Raw genomic sequence first — 19,209 nt, forward strand, 5'->3', positions numbered from 1 at the left:
ACGTTCTGGTTTGTTTTTAACTCCAATTTACAGTTTTATTGTTTTCCACTTCCTTTGGTTGTCGAGATCAAACAGCTTAAAAGAAAACAAATCCTCCTTCAAACTTCTCACGGCTCTTGTAGCTCAAAGTCACTGTAATTTTTTTCAGATTTCAAATTGTTGGTTGTGCTTTTTTTCCACCAGCAGATGTCTCTCTCCAATCCACAAGTTTGAAATCAACAAAGTCACAAAATATCCAATTTGTGTATTAACTCCGCTTATCAAATGTTTTCCAAGTTTCTTCTTTCTCTTAATTTTATATATCCCAAATTCCAGTTTAAAATCTAATTTCAAATCCATTTAAAAATTTCCTTTACAAGGCTTTTCTATTTTAAAGTTTTCTTTGTTCTTCCTTCAAAGTTTAAAACTTTTAAAATTATGTCCAATCTTGTTCAGAAACTATTTTCTTTCAGGTTTCTTTTTTTTATAATAATTTTAATATCTCCAAACCCAATTTCCAATCCAAATATCACACTCCATTCTGGGCTTTAGTGCTTTAACTTCCGTTTTGTTCTTCTCCCTTCATTAACATTCTCCAATGCCAATTAGCTGCTATTTTCTCACCAGGACTTCTTTAAAAATTTTTTTACAATACTTCTTTTTTACCTGTGAGTTGGCCAATCACTCACCCAGAACCAATACTCTGCACCTGCACAAATCTTGTTCCGGTTGCCCCAGCTTCATGACGGTCATAATGCCCCCCCCACCTCGCCGCCAGTTTGAAGAGTTTCCTCTGACCTCCAAGGAATTCCCTGTTCCTCTTGGTCGTCCGAGGTGCCTCTCCTCCTTCCCCATCCCTACAAGACGGATCCAGTCCAAAGACACACACACACCCCGACAGCAGTTTGTCTGGCTGGATTTTTGCAAGGCTCATTGGAGCCTGCTATTTTCCAGCCAGTCTTACCGCAACGCTTCCGGTTCTCAAGCTGCTTCAGTTCTGACTGGATGGTGGATACAGACAACCTGAGGGCACAGATAAAGCTCCAAATGGCCTCAACAACTCTCTAAAAGAATGCAAATGACCAGCTGTCCTTCCATTCCCACCATCCAGTCAGAGTTGAAGAAGCTTCTTGGATGAGAAGCAAAATGTCGTCAAAGAAAAACCAGAAAGTCCAGTTGCCTCTTGAAGAAAAAAAAAGCACCTTTGAGATAAGTTACAGGGAGGGCGGGACTGACTGGACAAGAACTCTGGAGACAAGTAGAAACACCAGACACTTTCTTTATTCCCCACATGGTTGGGCCATGAGCCCCATGGAGGCAGATGAGAGAGAGGGAGGACTGGTAGGGGGAACAAGGCCAAGAGTACACCTGGCTAGCAACGGGCTACACCAGAGGCTACCCTCATGCAACCCAGCCTCTTCCTCAGGGTGATCTGGTGGCAAGACTTGTCTTTTTTTTTCTGCTTCCCTCATTTCTGTATTTTTCTGAGTCTGCTTGGAATCCCCACATCCAACCTGAGCTAGCCAAGGAAGCTGACAGCCCCTCCCAAGGGTGGATCCATCCAATCTTCCAAGGAGTCTTCCTTATGCCTCAGTCCCAGAGATTCCATAGATGAGATTGGCATCCTGGCAGCTGACCACAGCTTCACTGAGTCCTTCAACATGTTGAAAACAGCAGGATTTTGGGAAACCATGATGGACTCAAAAGCAGAGCCAATAACTTCGGTGACCATCCATCTTTGCACAACTTTTCCAAATAGAATTGAGTTTAATGCCAAAATCTGTGGCATGCAAAGCAGTACAATAACTCCAGGGCCTATTGTGGTAGATAAAGGTGCCCCCCCCGCTCCCCAATATACATGTAAGCTGCATTTGGTATCTGTGGGGTGGATGGTGAACTACTCAAAAGTCTAAGAAAATATTCACAGCAAGCTGAAGTCATCCTGGTGGCATTGGAGAAAATTCAGTCAGGGATTTCTGGCCCAGTAAATCAACTTGTTTTTATTCACTGACCATATCTCAGAAAGAGTAGGGCTGGCATGCTGACCTAGTAAGAGATAAATAATGTCCCACAGATGGCTCCATCCAAACTATTCTGATGTCAAGCTGTACTTTCCACAGTGTCTGCTTTTTCCTTTGGCTTGCCATTGCCTTTCCTTTCCTTGATGTAGGGGGAGCTGAAAGCACACAAACCGTGTTCTGCTGTTGCTCGTGGCCATGAAAGCTTTGCTGTGGTAGTAGATAATTGATGGCTTGCAAAGAAAATCATGTATCTCTAATGTGCTTTGATTGGTTTAGGTGAGACAGGTTTGGAAATAACAAGTAAGCATGCATGTTAGGCTCTGCAGAGTACTGACTTTTTGAACCACTATAGAGTGAGTTAGAATAGAATAGAATAGAATAGAATAGAATAGAATAGAATAGAATAGAATTGAATTTTTATTGGCCAAGTGTGATTGGACACACAAGGAATTTGTCTTGGTGCATATGCTCTCAGTGTACATAAAAAAAAAAGATACGTTCATCAAGGTACAACATTTACAACACAATTGATGGTCAATATATCAATATAAATCATAAGGATTGCCAGCAACAAGTTATAGCCATACAGTCATAAATGGAAAGAGATTGGTGATGGGAACTATGAGAAGACCGATAGTCATTTCTACTTTATTAAGAGCTGGTTGTAGAAACGTTTTCCATAGGTTTACCATGGAGACTGCCGGCCTGTCTGTTCCTGCTTTATCACCTTTATCTGGTTCCAGCTCCATCTGTCCTCCTTGTCAACTGGACATCCGTCGGAAGATCCACCGTTTTTACCATCTGGGACTTTACCATCTTAGCATCCTTCGCCGATTCGCACTTTTCTATGCGCTACACTGTACACGAACTCTTGCGCCTGCGAGGTGCCCCCGCCTCGCAGGAATGGCCCGCTTCGCTACCAAGGGCCGGCCTCAATGACGGGTCTTGGGACCCACAGAGGTGGCATGCGAAAAGAAAGAGCCTTTGGGGTTTTTTAGATAGGGCATTTTTAAGGGGTGGGAGGGTTAGGGCGGGTGATGGGGGTAGCCCGTCGGGAGGGAAAACAGCCCCAGCGCGTGCTCGTGGCGACTATCTAATGGGTTCGGAGGTTAGGGGGGGGGAATGTGTTCCTTTGTGTGAGGGTGAGTCCATCTGCACGGTAAGTGGGAGGGGCAGATATGGCGGTAGGGGGGGATCGTATCGGTTCAGGGGGTCACGCATTCGATGTATGCAGGCAATCGCGTGCCCCGATCCCTCTAACTTCTCCCGTTCCCCGGATGGTCAAGACCCTCAGAGCCTGGGCCTTCGTCTTATGTTATGCAACGCACGGTCCGTGGCCAATAAGGCCCCCCTAATACATGATCTTATCCAGGGGGGTGCCGCGGATCTTATAGGCGTTACGGAAACCTGGTTGGGCACTGAAGGGGGCGTGCCCCTGGTTGAGATGTGCCCACCGGGTTTCCGTGCATTCCATCAGCCGAGGGCCCAGGGTAGGGGTGGGGGGGTGGCGGTTGTTATTAAAGAGAGTCTAGAGCCGAGGGAGACCACTGTACCTCAGATTGCCGGATGTGAATCCCTCTTTGTGAGGTGGGGTCATAGTTGTCAGATGGGCTTGCTGGTCACGTACCTGGCTCCTTGCTGCGTGACAGCCGCCCTGCCCGAGCTCCTGGAAGTGCTTGCCGGGGTGGCAGTGGAGACCCCCAGACTTTTAGTCATGGGGGACTTTAACTTGCCATCTACCGGCTCGTCATCGACAGTGGCTCGGGAGTTCATGGCTTCCATGACGGCCCTGGACCTGACTCAAGTAGTGGATGGCCCCACTCACATCGGGGGAGGCACACTGGACCTTATTTTTATCTCTGGTCAGTGGTTGAAGGATCTGGATTTGAGAGATGTAGTCACAGAGCCTTTGTCATGGTCAGATCACTCTCTCCTTCGCCTGGACTTTCTGACCGCTACTCAACACCGCAGGGAGACGGAACCGTTACGTTGGTTCCGTCCCAGGCACCTGATGGACCCGGAGAGGTTCCGGACGGAGCTTGGGCCACTTCCTGAGGGTCTGGCTCACGGCACGGCAGAGGAACTAGCCGCAGCCTGGGAACGGGCTGCGGCTGGGGCCTTAGACCATGTTGTGACCCAGGTTCCTGGACCCAGACTCCTGGACTCGGATGATTCAGAAAGTGAGGGAGAAGACCTGGCAAGCCCTGCTTCTCTTGAGCCCTCTCCCTCCCTGGCACCCACTCAAAGGGAGGAGGAGGGGCCGGCAAGGCCTGATTCTCTGGAGCCTTCTTCTGATTTGGCAACGCCCCAAGAACAGTTTTGGAGTGATGCAAGGCTGCGGAGGCGTGACCGACGCGCGCAGCAGAAACAGCGTTGGGAGGAAGCCAAGTCATGATTGTCATGCAGTGACATCTGCAGAGACTATAAATAGGAGGCGGGACTTCCTGGTTTTTTGTCTTGGACAAAGTAATGAATTGGCACGAGCTAACTGTCTCAATGGAGGGAAGAATATATTCGTGAGTAATTCTGGCCTTATCTATAATTTCCTCGTTATCTCCAGAAACTTGGCAGGCCCGTGGGTAGACGTGGCCAGGACATGTATCTATGTAAATAAAAGGAAAAAAGAAGGCCTCTGACGGACTCTTTGCTGAGAGTATTGGGGGAAGGGAAACAGAACATTTTGTCCAAGACCTGACTAAAACATCTTCCACCAAAGATGGACCAGCAGCAGGTACAGCAGCAGTTAGAGCAGCTACAAGCGGCTAATCAACAGCTCCAGCAGCAAGTGGCTCACTTGGCAGGCCACCTTGCTGCCAGGAATGTGCCTGCAGCCCCCCATCCTCCCACCTCCTCCTCGCCGCAGTGCCCGATAACCGTCGCGGATAAGTTTTCTGGGCAGCCTGAGATGTTCCCGACCTTCTTGGGACAGTGCCAGCTCTACATGGCTATGAGGCCAGAGGATTTCCCAGACGACCGGGCTAAGGTGGCCTTCGTGATTAACCTTCTTTCCGGCTCGGCTGCTCGATGGGCTCCAGGACAGCCCCCTGCTGGCGGACCAACAGCGTTTTTGGCAGCACCTGCGCACCATGTATGAGGACCCGTCAATGCTGACGGCAACCAGGCGCCTTAAGGAACTCCGTCAAGGGAAACGCCTGCAGGAGTACATCGCCAATTTCGTCTTTTGTGCCAGGACTCTGACTGGAATGATGCAGCGCTGGTGGACGCGTTCCAGGAGGGACTCTCAGAGGAATTGCAAGACGAGCTGGCCCGCGTGGAGGCGCCGCGGACCCTCGACAACTTGGTGCCCCTTTGTCTCCGCCTCGATGCCCGTCTGCAACGGCGACCGTCCCGTCGCACCCCCCCGGGACCCGCCGTCAACATCTGCACCCCCACTTCCTGCACCACCAGCACCCAGGTTTTGTAACCGCTGCGGAAGAGCCCATGGAGTTGGGAGCGGCCAGACCTCGCCTAACAGCCCAGGAGCGGAACCGGAGGCGCCAAGGGGGATTGTGCCTGTACTGTGGGGAGCCCGGCCACTTCGCCGCTTCTTGCCCCAGAAAGCGAAGGGGGGCACGCACGCCGGTCCCCGAATCACAGCGTGACCAATCGGGAAACGGAGCAGGCCTGACCTCGGGGAAACCCTAGGTCGGGCACGTACTAAGCCCCCACTGGACGTTGCGGAAGTAGACTCTGGGCCCCCTCGGCATCTGATTCTGGACACACGGATATGGTTGGGGAACCAGTCGGACGGGCTCCAGGCGCATGCGCTGGTGGACTCAGGGGCCACAACAAACTTTATGGACCAGGCCTTTGTGACCCAGTTTGCGGTCCCCGTGGTTCCGGTGGACCCTCCGATGCGGGTAGAGACAATTGATGGACGAGAACTGGTGTCCGGCCCCATTAAATTCGCCACCCAGCCTTTGCGCCTGGCTATTGGGGACCATGAGGAGGCGATCCAGTTTTATGTCACGGCGGACCTTCATTTTCCCTTGGTCCTTGTGTTGGCCTGGCTTCGGACCCACGATCCTCAGGTGGCCTGGTCGCGGAACGCCATCTCTTTCCCGAGTCTGCAGTGTGTCAATCACATCTGCCACACCTGTGCCGACCAGAACGTCCCCACCGCTGCCATCTACTTGCCTCCTGAGCTGACAGACTTCGCCGACGTGTTCAGCGAGAAGGAGGCGGACCGACTACCCCCGCATCAGCCCTACGATTGCCCCGTGGACCTTCTGCCCAATGCACCACTGCCTGTGGGACGCCTGTATTCCATGTCGGAGCCCGAGTTGGCCGCCCTCAGGGACTTCCTGGACAAAAACCTGGCCCGAGGGTTCATCCGGCCTTCAAAGTCCCCTCTCTCGGCCCCGGTCCTCTTCGTGAAGAAGAAGACAGGGGACTTGCGCCTATGCTGTGATTACCGCCGGCTAAACGCCATTACGGTGCGGAATCGCTACCCCCTGCCGCTCATCCCGGAGCTACTGGAGAGGTTGCGGGAGGCCACGATCTTCACCAAGCTCGATCTCCGGGGGGCCTACAACCTGGTGCGGATGCGAGAAGGAGACGAATGGAAGACGGCATTCGGCACCCGATACGGACACTACGAATACACTGTCATGCCATTTGGGTTGACCAACGCTCCCGCCGTTTTCCAGCACTTCATGAACGACGTGTTCCGAGACATGTTGGATCGGTTCGTGGTTATCTACCTGAACGACATCCTGATTTACTCCCGGTCCAGGGAAAGCCACCTTCGACACGTCGGTCTGGTTCTGCAACGCTTGCGGGAGCAACAACTCAATGCGAAGCTGGAGAAATGCGTCTTCTTCCGGACTTCCATAGAATTCCTCGGGCATATCATCTCGCCCGAGGGCATAGCCATGGACCCATGTAAAGTAGAAGCTTTGTGTAGCTGGGAAGCCCCTCGTCGGGTGAAGGATGTTCAGCGCCTGCTGGGCTTCGCCAACTACTACCGGACCTTCATCCCGGGCTTCGCCACACTGACAGCTCCACTTACCCAGCTCCTCAGGAAGAAGGTTGCATTCCGGTGGGGTCCCCCGCAGCAAGAAGCATTCACAGCCCTCAAGAAAGCCTTCGTCACGGAACCCGTCCTGAGGCATCCCGACCCGCTCCGGCCTTTTGTGGTGGAAACGGACGCGTCCAATGTGGCTCTGGGAGCGGTGCTGCTACAGGCTCCGACGAATGGCGGCACACTTTTTCCCTGTGCTTACTACTCCCGGAAACTCAATCCTTCCGAGCGCAACTACACTATCTGGGAAAAAGAGTTGCTGGCTATCAAGGCTGCATTCGAGGCTTGGCGACACCATCTGGAGGGGGCCCGACATCAGGTGGAGGTCCGAACGGACCATCGGAATCTCGAGCACCTCACCACAGCTCGGAAGTTGAACCAGCGGCAGATCCGGTGGTCGTTGTTTTTTGCCCGGTTCAACTTCCGCGTGACCTACATTCCCAGCGGTCACAACCGGAGGGCGGATGCCCTGTCCCGCAAGCCAGAGTACCTCTGCGCCAAGGACCCCCTTCCTCCACGGACAGTGCTGCCGGCAGAAGCCTTGGCCGCAGCACGGGAGCCAGTGGACTTGCGGGCCCAGGTGCGAGAGGCGCAGCGCCAGGACGCCTGGTCGCAGCAAAGGAGAGCGGAGGTGGGCCCCACGTCTCCTTGGACCTTGGAGGAGGACTTACTCAAGTTTCGGGGGCGATTATATGTGCCCACAGGACCACTCCGAGCCCTCGTCATGACCCAGTGCCACGACAACCCTGCAGCAGGACATTTTGGGTTCTTCAAGATCCTCCACCTGGTGACACGGACCTTTTGGTGGCCCCGAGTGCGGCATGATATACATGCCTACGTGACATCCTGCGTACCGTGCCGGCAAGCCAAGACCGCCACGGGGGCCCCTCCCGGGCTCCTCCAGCCCTTGCCGACACCCGACAGACCCTGGGGGGTGATCTCTATGGACTTCCTGACAGACCTGCCGCCGTCCTCTGGGTTCACCACGGTGCTGGTGGTGGTGGACATGCTCACCAAGATGGCACACTTCATCCCATGCCGCGGACTGCCCACAGCCGCAAAAACGGCCCGTCTCTTTCTGCAGCACATCTTCCGCCTCCATGGTCTACCGGACAGGGTGGTTTCGGACCGCGGAGTTCAGTTCACAGCCCGCTTCTGGAAGAGCCTGATGGCCACGTTGGAGGTGCAGGTATGTCTGTCGTCATCGCACCATCCAGAGACCGACGGGGGTACAGAGAAGGTCATCGGTATACTGGAACAGTATCTCCGTTGCTTCATCAACCAGCAACAGGACAACTGGGCCGACTACCTGTCCCTGGCGGAGTTTGCTTTTAACAACTCTCAGCAAACCTCTACTCAGATGACCCCGTTCTTTGCCAATGTGGGGTACCATCCGCGGCTCTTCCCTCTGGCACCACCGGACTCTCCTGTTCCCAAAACGCAGACCTTCCTGACGGAATTGCATGCGGTCCAACAGTTGGTACGTCAGCAGCTGAATCGGGCAAAGGAGGACTACAAACGGTCCGCCGACCGCTCCCAACGGGCAACGCCCCCGCTGGCAGTTGGAGACCGGGTGTGGCTCTCCACCAAACACCTCCCGTCCGACCGACCGGTAAAGAAGTTGGACCACCGATTCATCGGCCCGTTCCCTGTCGAGGCAGTCATCAACCCGGTAGCCTACCGACTGACCCTGCCACGATCCATGCGGATCCACCCCGTCTTTCACCGGTCCCTTCTGGTTCCTGAGGCCACACCGAGTCCCCTTCGGTGCCCAACAGCACCCGTCACTGTCGCTGAGGACGGGTCGGAGGAATACGAAGTCCACAGTGTACGAGACTCCCGCTGGCTAAAGGGTCGTTTCCAATATTTGATCGCGTGGAAGGGATACGGGACTGATTTCTCCTGGGTAGATGCCTCCGACGTTCATGCCCTGACCTGGTCCAGGCCTTCCATGAGCAGAACCCAGCCCGACCGCATCCCGATCGTCAGCCCCGGGGGAAGGGCCCTGCGGTGAGGGATAGTGTTGTGACCCAGGTTCCTAGACCCAGACTCCTGGACTCGGATGATTCAGAAAGTGAGGAGAAGACCTGGCAAGCCCTGCTTCTCTTGAGCCCTCTCCTCCCTGGCACCCACTCAAAGGGAGGAGGAGGGCCGGCAAGGCCTGATTCTCTGGAGCCTTCTTCTGATTTGGCAACGCCCAAGAACAGTTTTGGAGTGATGCAAGGCTGCGGAGGCGTGACCGACGCGCGCAGCAGAAACAGCGTTGGGAGGAAGCCAAGTCATGATTGTCATGCAGTGACATCTGCAGAGACTATAAATAGGAGGCGGGACTTCCTGGTTTTTTGTCTTGGACAAAGTAATGAATTGGCGCGAGCTAACTGTCTCAATGGAGGGAAGAATATATTCGTGAGTAATTCTGGCCTTATCTATAATTTCCTCGTTATCTCCAGAAACTTGGCAGGCCCGTGGGTAGACGTGGCCAGGACATGTATCTATGTAAATAAAAGGGAAAAAGAAGGCCTCTGACGGACTCTTTGCTGGGAGTATTAGGGGGAGGGAAACAGAACAGACTGTGTCGTGCCTCTGCGGCCTCTGACCCGGCGCAGATCCCAACCGGCTCCCTGGTTTTCCGAGGAGCTGAGGGGGATGAAACGCCGGAGAAGACGCCTAGAGAGCTCTTGGAGGTCTAGCCGTTCAGAGGCTGATCGGACACTAGTTAGGTCCTATACTAGAACCTACCTAGTGGCACTGAGGGATGCGAGGCGTTGCTACGCCTCCTCCCTCATTGCGTCAGCAGATAACCGCCCGGCCGCCCTGTTTCGGGTGGCCCGCTCCCTCCTTCACCAGGGGGAGCGGGATGACCCGTTGCAGGGACGTGCCGAGGAGTTTAACGGTTATCTATACGATAAAATCGTTCAGCTTCGAGACGGCCTGGACCAAAATTGCGGTGATTCAGACGGGGCGTCTGAGGGTGGTCTTGGTGATATTGTCTGGGATGAGTTTGACCCTGTGGCTCCCGAGGACATGGACAGGTTGTTGGGCAGGTTGAATGCCACCACGTGTTTACTGGACCTGTGCCCCTCCTGGTTGGTGCTGGCCACTCGGGAGGTGACACGAGGCTGGCTCCAGGCGATTACGAGTGCCTCTTTGTTGGAGGGAGTCTTTCCGGCCGCCTTGAAAGAGGCGGTGGTGAGGCCCTCCTCAAGAAGCCCTCCTGGACCCGGCTGTTTTAGGTAATTATCGTCGGTCTCCAACCTTCGCTTTGTGGCGAAGGTTGTAGAGAGTATGGTGGCATATCAGTTTCCCCTGCACCTGGATGAAACTGTCTATCTAGACCCGTTCCAGTCCGGTTTCCGGCCCGGTTACAGCACTGAGACGGCTTTGGTCGCATTGGTGGATGATCTCTGGAGGGCCAGGGATAGGGGTTGTTCCTCTGCCCTGGTCCTATTAGACCTCTCAGCGGCTTTCGATACCATCAACCATGGTATCCTGCTGCGCCGGTTGGAGGGATTGGGAGTGGGAGGCACAGTTTATTGGTGGTTCTCCTCCTATCTCTCCGACCGGTCGCAGACGGTGTTGACAGGAGGGCAGAGGTCGGCTCCGAGGCGCCTCACGTGTGGGGTGCCGCAGGGGTCGATTCTCTCACCCCTTCTGTTCAACATCTATATGAAGCCGCTGGGTGAGATCATCAGTGGTTTCGGTGTGAGGTACCAGCTGTACGCTGATGACACCCAGCTGTACTTTTCCACACCGGACCACCCCAATGAAGCTATCGAAGTGCTGTCCCGGTGTTTGGAAGCCGTACGGGTCTGGATGGGGAGAAACAGGCTCAAGCTCAATCCCTCCAAGACTGAGTGGCTGTGGATGCCGGCGTCCCGGTACAGTCAGCTGAGTCCATTGCTGACTGTTGGGGGCGAGTCATTGGCCCCGATGGAGAGGGTGCACAACTTGGGCGTTCTCCTGGATGAACGGCTGTCTCTTGAAGATCACTTGACGGCCGTCTCCAGGAGAGCTTTCCACCAGGTTCGCCTGGTGCACCAGTTGCGCCCCTTTCTAGACCGGGATGCCTTATGCACGGTCACTCACGCCGTCGTGACGTCTCATCTGGATTACTGCAATGCTCTCTACATGGGGCTCCCCTTGAGGGCCATCCGGAGGCTCCAGTTAGTCCAGAATGCGGTTGCGCGGGTGATAGAGGGAGCCCCTCGTGGCTCCCGCGTGACACCTATCCTGCGCAGACTGCACTGGCTACCTGTGGCCTTCCGGGTGTGCTTCAAGGTTTTGGTGACAATCTTTAAAGCGCTCCATGGCATAGGGCCGGGTTACTGACAGGACCGCCTGCTGCTACCGAATACCTCTCACCGACCCGTCCGCTCCCACAGAGAGGGACTCCTCAGGGTGCCGTCGGCTAGGCAGTGCCGTCTGGCGACGCCCAGGGGAAGAGCCTTCTCTGTGGGGGCTCCCACCCTCTGGAACGAACTCCCTCCAGGACTTCGTCAACTTCCGGACCTCCGAACCTTTCGTCGCGAGCTCAAAACACACCTATTTATTTGCGCGGGGCTGGGTTAGTTTTTTAAATTTATTGGTTTTAATGGGGTTTTTAGTATTTATATTGTTTTAATAATTTGGCTATTTAATAAGTTTTTTATGTGTTATTTTAAATTGTATTTATATGTTTGCTTTTAATTGCCTGTGAACCGCCCTGAGTCCTTAGGGAGATAGGGCGGTATATAAATCTGAAAAATAAATAAATAAATAAATAAATAAGATTAATAGTAGTGCAGATTCAGTAAATAGTTTGACAGTGTTGATGGAATTATTTGTTTAGCAGAGTGATGGCCTTCGGGAAAAAACTGTTCTTGTGTCTAGTTGTTCTGGTGTGCAGTGCTCTATAGCGTCGTTTTGAGGGTAGGAGTTGAAACAGTTTATGTCCTGGATGCGAGGAGTCTGTAAATATTTTCACGGCCCTCTTCTTGATTCGTGCAGTATACAGGTCCTCAATGGAAGGCAGGTTGGTAGCAATTATTTTTTCTGCAGTTCTAATTATCCTCTGAAGTCTGTGTTTTTCTTGTTGGGTTGCAGAACCGAACCAGTTATAGAGGTGCAAATGACAGACTCAATAATACCTCTGTAGAACTGAATCAGCAGCTCCTTGGGCAGTTTGAGCTTACTGAGTTGGCGCAGAAAGAACATTCTTTGCTGTCCTTTTTTAATGATGTTTTTGATGTTAGCTGTCCATTTTAGATCTTGCAATATGATAGAACCTAGAAATTTGAAGGTTTCTACTGTTGATACTGTGTTGTCTAGTATTGTGAGAGGTGGAAGTATGGAAGGGTTTCTCCTAAAGTCTTCCACCATTTCTACGGTTTTGAGTGTGTTCAGTTCCAGATTGTTTTGGTTGCACCACAAGGCTAGTCGTTCGACCTCTTGTCTATATGCGGATTCGTCAGTCTTGAATGAGACCAATCACTGTTGTGTCATCTGCGAACTTCAGTAGCTTAACAGACGGATCATTGGAGATGCAGTCATTGGTATACAGAGAGAAGTGGGGAGAGCACACAGCCTTGGAGGGGCCCTGTGCTAATTGTACAGGTATTTGATGTAATCTTGCTTAGCTTCACCTGCTGCTTCCTGTTTGTTAGGAAGCTTGTGATCCACTTACAAGTCTGTTCCAGTACCTGTAGCTGGTTTAGCTTAGTTAGAAGAATGTCTGGAATGATGGTATTGAATGCTGAACTAAAGTCTACAAAAAGGATCCTTGCATACGTCTTTGGAGACTCAAGATGCTGTAGGATGTAGTGTAGAGCCATATTAACAGCATCATCTGTTGATCTGTTTGCTCGGTATGCAAATTGCAAGGGGTCTAACAGTGGATCCGTGATGGTTTTCAAGTAGGAAAGCACTAGCCTTTCAAAGGTTTTCATGACTACAGATGTTAGAGCAACTGGTCTGTAGTCATTCAGTTCCTTGATGGTGGGCTTCTTCGGCACTGGGATGATGGTAGAGCGTTTGAAGCAAGAAGGAACATAACACATCTCTAGTGATTTATTGAAAATATGGGTGAAGATGGGGGCCAATTGGTCAGCACAGACTTTTAAGCAAGAAGGAGTTATCTTGTCTGGGCCTGGAGCTTTTCCTGGCTTTTGTCTGTGAAATAGGTCCTGCACTTCTTTTTCTGTGATCACTAGGGGTGGTGAACCCAATGAAATGGGATCAGTTGTAGGAGGCTTGGCTGTTGTTGGTGTGTCTGAGATGGGGGTTGTGGAGATAGGTGGCTGTAGTTTCCTTTTAAACCTGCAGTAAAACTCATTCAGGTCATCTGCCAGTTGTTGATTACCTTCAGCCTGGGAAGGAGGTTTGCCATAGCCAGTGATATTTTTAAGAGTTTTCCACATGTTTGCTGGTTCATTTGCTGAAAACTGATTCTTTAGCTTTTCAGAGTAGCTTCTTTTTGCTGCTCTGATCTACCTTGTTAGTGCATTTCTGGCCTGATTGTACAGCATTTTATCACCTTTTCTGTAGGCCTCCTCTTTGGAGTGTCGTAGCTGCTTAAGTTTAGTGTGAACCAAGGTTTGTTGTTACTGTATATTCGCAAGTTCCTTGTAGGTATACATAGGTCTTCACAGAAACTGACATATGATGTTACAGTATCTGTGAGTTCATCCAGGTCTGCAGAGGTATCTTTAAAAATATTCCAATCAGTGCAGTCAAAACATGCCTGTAGCTTTAAATTTGATTCCTCCGTCCAGGTCGTCACTGATTTAATTATTGGTTTTGTGGCTTTAAGTCTTTGCCTGTAAGCAGGTACAAGGTGAATCATGCAATGATCAGAGTGTCCTACAGCTGCACGTGGTAAAGGATTAGGATGGAGAGCAAGAGAGGAGAAACGAGAGGCAATAGCAAGGAGAAAATGAAGAGGAAGAAAAAGTTGTGGTTGTAAACTCAGTGCAGATGTGCTGGAAGGAATGTGCCAAAAGCAGCACTCGGCCAGCTAGCATTTTGCAAAATGCAGCAATTTCAGGGGAAGCTGATTTAAGGCAACAAACCCCTCTTTTCCTTGCTTTTATTAACAACAGTGACTGTCTTTAAACCACAAGGAAAAAATAGATCAATACACAGAGTAGAGGGAACAAACAAGACGATCGATCTAAAGTCTTCATGATCCAGAAGGCATAGACAAGTGTACAGTAGAGATTAAACATGATCTACCAGAAAAGGATATGGATTCAGTTTTTAGCCAAGAAAACCAGGTGGATATTAACAATCAGGAAACTATCAATATAATCCCTCCCAACTCAGAAGGCCTCCAAGAAGCTCCTGGAGAAAAGCTGAGGTCCAGTGAGAAGCTGCACTCTAAACCACGAAGATGGGTTTTCTTCTGCTTTTGTGGTTGCCCACGAAACAGGTCATGTTTAAGTCTCAACATAAAACAGGACGAACACCTAGCAGTTCCTGAATTAAATCAAATCCCGGTAGATTATACCTTTCTTCTCCCAACCCAGCTTCCCACCTGGGGAAGCAAATTAGATTACAGGTAGCCCTTGACTTAACAACCATTGGTTTAGTGACCGTTCGAAGTTACAAAGGCACTGAAAAAAGTGATTTATGACTTTTTTCACACGATTGTTGTAGTATTCCCCAGGTCACGTGAGCCAAAATTGGCAACCAGCACGTATTTTTCACGGTTGCACTTTCCTGGGGTCACGTGATCCCCTTTTGCGACCTTCTGACAAGCAAAGCCAATGGGGAAGACCTATCCCTTTCGCGACCGCGTTACTAACTTAACAACTGCAGTGAGTCACTCAATTCATTGAATGACTGTCGCCAGAAAGGTCGTAAAACGGGGCAAAATTCATTGAACAACTGTCTCACTTAGGGACAGAAATTTGTGGTCATAAGTCAAGGACTATCTGTACTTATTAATTGCTGAGTCTGAATTCTGCTTTCTGATGCATAGGACATTGAGCTATTGTCCAATAGGAGTCAAACATGTTGATTTCCCACTTTTGCTTGCATGTTTTGATGCTTCAGAACAGGGGTGTCAATCAATTTCAGTGAGGCACGCATCAGACTTGTGTTTGACCTTGGGAGACCAGGGTGGGCGTGGCCAAGGTGGGCATGGCCAGCTCGACTTCACTCATGTCGGGAGCACCTGTGGTGGCCCGAGCGCTCTGCCAACAAAAATGGGCTCCCGAGCTCCGTTTTCTGCTGTGACAGTTTCCTGCAACCCTCTGCCAGTGAAAACAGAGCTCGAGAGGGCAACCCGCAGCCCTCCCAAACCCCGTTTTTGGCTGCAACGGCGTCCTGCAACTCTCTGCCAGTGAAAACATTTTTGCTGCCAGAGACACCACAGGCTGGTCCTTTGCTGTTTCCAGGGCGGCCCTGTGGGCCAGATCTAAGCACCTTGTGACCCAGCTCCGGCTCCTGGGCTTTGAGTTTGATATCCCTGCTTTAGAAGGAGGGCAACTGTAGTCAAACCCGTCCAAAAGACTGTTTCCAAGCAGTTTTTCTAAATGCCCACCCCCAATTAATTCTGACATGTCGTTCTTTGATTCAGGCTAGGGATGGAGCACGATGGACAAGGGAACCGATGAGACAGAGATGGGAAGCGTCATGGCTCCCTTGGTTCAAGCAGCTTTCCACTGATACCACTGGTCCCGTTGCAGTGGCCAGGAACTCAAAAGATACATACAGTAAGGACCAATCTCTCGCTAACAGATACTACTATATGGTGTGATTCAGCCAGTTCACACCGCTTCAGGAGAACCGGTTGTTAACTTTCTAAGCAGTTTGGCAAATCATCAAGGCAGAAATCATTAGGGCAGAGAACCGGTCATTAAATTACTTGAATCCCACCACTGCCTTGGAGGTGTTGTAATCCAATATAAGGCAGGAGTCCTTATACCACCCTGGACAAATGGTTGTCCAACCTTTTCTTGAAAGATTGGAGCATCTACAACTCCAAGAGACAAATTCTTTCATTAGCTAATGGTTCTCACGTTCAGGAAATTCCTCCTTACTTCCAGGTTGGATCCCCTTCTGACCAGCTTCAGGGCTTCCGATGTGGCTGGGTTGAGGTGGAACAATGCCCAGAGGCAAAAGGACGAAACAACATGGCAATACCTTATCAATTCAAAACACATAAAAAAATGAGATCTAATTGTAGATGATTAAAATCCTAAAGTTGATCTCAAAAAAGCTTCTGGCATAATAAGAAAATTTGGCTTTACACAAAACAAAGCATAGGACATAATCCTCAATTTATGACCACAATTGAACCCAAACTTTCCATTGCTAAGCAAGGCAGTGGTTGAGTTTGTTTTACCCCATTGTATGACCTTTTGCATGCTACAATTGTTAAGTGAATTGTGGTTATAAGTCAAGGACTACCTGCAATCAAGTCCTGTTAAGAAAATTCAAGTTTTAAGGAAAACACACTCTTCCACTGTCTTCCGACTCCAGAGTCACCTGCACATGGGGAGAGTACCACTCCAGAGCTGGCCCCCAGCCTCCCCCCACCCCCTGTCTCTGAGTACCCACAGGGCAACCCTGTCCAGGGGAACTTTCCTCCTCTCCCCAAGGCCTTCCTAGGAAGTGGGAAGTTGGTCAGTGTGGGTGAGCCCCACTTCAGAGGAAGAGCTTCAGGAAGGTAAGGGGAAGTTTAGTTCACCACCATCACCACAACAACCCCGGCACAGTTATTACCCAAACTGCAATACTGTTGATGAACCAATTGTTTTCTTTTATGTACACTGAGTGTATGCACCAAGACAAATTCCTTGTGTGTCCAATCGCACTTGGCCAATAAAAATTCTATTCTATTCTATAGTGAGGGACCACATCTCAAAGCTAAAAGCTAGAATTCACTGTGATTGGCAAAAGTCCACCCACCCCCCAAGAACGCTGCATTACAACCTTTGGCTAGCCTCATGCAGAGAAGGCTCCACCACCACCCTCCCCCACACCCCAAAGGCAGACGGTCCCAGCTGGCTTCTCCCACGGAACCCCAGTGAACTGGAGCTCACCGCTGCCTTGTCCTCCCATCCCCTGGAAGGGCTCCCTCTTCTGCGGGACAGCCCCACCTCCATCCACAGAGTTTGACCCTGTGACTCTCGAGGACGTGGACAGGTTGCTGGGGAGGCTGCATACTACGACATGTTTACTGGACCCGTGCCCTTCCTGGCTGGTGCTGGCCTCCCGGGAAGTGACACGAGGCTGGCTCCAGGGGATTACCAACGCTTCTTTGTTGGAGGGAATTTTCCCTGCTGCCTTGAAGGAGGCAGTGGTGAGACCCCTCCTCAACAAGCCTTCCCTGGACCCAGCTATTTTAGGTAATTACCGTCCGGTCTCCAACCTTCGCTTCACTGCGAAGGTTGTAGAGAGTGCTGTGGCACGGCAGCTACCCCAGTACCTGGATGAAGCCGTCTATCTAGACCCGTTCCAGTCCGGTTTCCGACCTGGATACAGCACGGAGACGGCTTTGGTCGCGTTGGTGGATGATCTCTGGAGGGCCAGAGACAGGGGTTATTCCTCTGCTCTGGTCCTATTAGACCTCTCAGCGGCTTTCGATACCATCGACCATGGTATCCTGCTGCACCGGTTGGAGGGATTGGGAGTGGGAGGCACCGTTTATCGGTGGTTCTCCTCCTATCTCTCCGACAGGTCGCAGACGGTGTTGACAGGGGGGCAGAGGTCGACCGCGAGACACCTCACTTGTGGGGTGCCGCAGGGGTCAGTTCTCTCACCCCTCCTGTTCAACATCTATATGAAGCCGTTGGGTGAGATCATCAGTGGCTTTGGGGTGAGATATCAACTGTACGCTGATGATACTCAGCTGTACTTTTCCACCCCGGGCCACCCCAACGAAGCTGTCGAAGTGCTGTCCCAGTGTTTGGAGGCCGTACGGGTCTGGATGGGGAGGAACAGGCTCAAGCTCAATCCCTCCAAGACGGAGTGGCTGTGGATGCTGGCACCCCGATACAGTCAGCTGCAGCCGCAGCTGACTGTTGGGGGCGAGTTATTGGCCCCAAAGGAGGGAGTGCGCAGCTTGGGTGTTCTCCTGGATGCACGGCTGTCGTTTGAAGATCATTTGGCGGCCGTCTCCAGGAGAGCCTTCCACCAGGTTCGCCTGGTGCGCCAGTTGCGCCCCTTCCTTGATTGGGATGCCCTATGCACAGTCACTCACGCTCTGGTTACCTCCCGCCTGGATTATTGCAATGCTCTCTACATGGGGCTCCCCTTGAGATGCACTCGGAGGCTTCAGTTGGTCCAGAATGCAGCTGCGCGGGTGATAGAGGGAGTCACGCGTAGCTCCCATGTGACACCTCTCCTGCGCAGACTGCACTGGCTTCCTGTTGCCTTTCGGGTGCATTTCAAGGTCTTGGTAACCACCTTTAAAGCGCTCCATGGCTTGGGACCTGGGTACTTACGGGACCGCCTTCTGTTACCTCATGCCTCCCACCGACCAGACGCCGCACAGAGGGCCTTCTCAGGGTGCCGTCCGCCAGACAATGTCGGCTGGCGGCCCCAGAGGAAGATCCTTCTCTGTGGGGCCTACTCTTTGGAACGAACTCCCCCCTGGTTTACGTCAAATTCCTGACCTTCGGACTTTTCGCCGCGAACTAAAAACATATTTGTTTGTTCGTGCGGGGCTTTCTTAAATTGTTTAATTTTAAATTTTAAATTTTCTCTCTGGTTTTAATTGGGGTTTTTAGATTCTTAATTCTTAATTATTTCAGCCATACTGTATAATAAGTTTTTTAATTGTATTTTAATTGTATATTGTTCTTTTTTATCCTGGCTGTACACCGCCCTGAGTCCTTCGGGAGAAGGGCGGTTTATAAATCCAATAAATAATAATAATAATAATAATCCCCACGGCCCTGAACTCCCAGGAGTTCTCGGTTACATATCATACATACCCAGAACTGTCCGGGCTTTGTCTCACCTTTCTAACAACCCTCACGACAAGGGTAGCTGGTGATCCAGGAAGGCACCGGAATCTTCGTGGGCGAACTGGTGCCCAGCATCCGCGCGGAGCTTTGTGTTTGCCCCCCTCCCCCACCCGAAAGCCGGGGTCCCCTGGGATCCCGAGGTCTCGGCCTCCTGCCCCCACCTTCTGCTATTTATTATCTTCCTTACGGGGATCTCTGCCCTTTCCCGCCAGGGTGCCCTCCCTCCCTCCCT

The 19,209-nt window shown here is 51.5% G+C and overlaps 1 protein-coding gene across 2 annotated transcripts in view; it reads right to left on the minus strand.

Annotated features, from left to right (window-relative positions):
- Positions 1-19,105, minus strand: part of LOC131203310 (guanine nucleotide-binding protein subunit beta-5a-like) — an 82,419-nt gene extending 63,314 nt beyond the window's left edge. For both annotated transcript variants that reach the window (XM_058193368.1, XM_058193367.1), the window contains exons 1-2: positions 18,971-19,105; positions 16,044-16,146 (exon numbers count right to left, since the gene is read on the minus strand). The gene's annotated coding sequence lies outside the window, so the exon portion shown is untranslated. The remainder of the gene's footprint in view (positions 1-16,043; positions 16,147-18,970) is intronic.
- Between the last annotated feature and the right edge of the window lie 104 nt (positions 19,106-19,209).

Source organism: Ahaetulla prasina, chromosome 8 (genome assembly GCF_028640845.1).
Source record: "Ahaetulla prasina isolate Xishuangbanna chromosome 8, ASM2864084v1, whole genome shotgun sequence".
Lineage (NCBI taxonomy): Eukaryota > Metazoa > Chordata > Lepidosauria > Squamata > Colubridae > Ahaetulla > Ahaetulla prasina.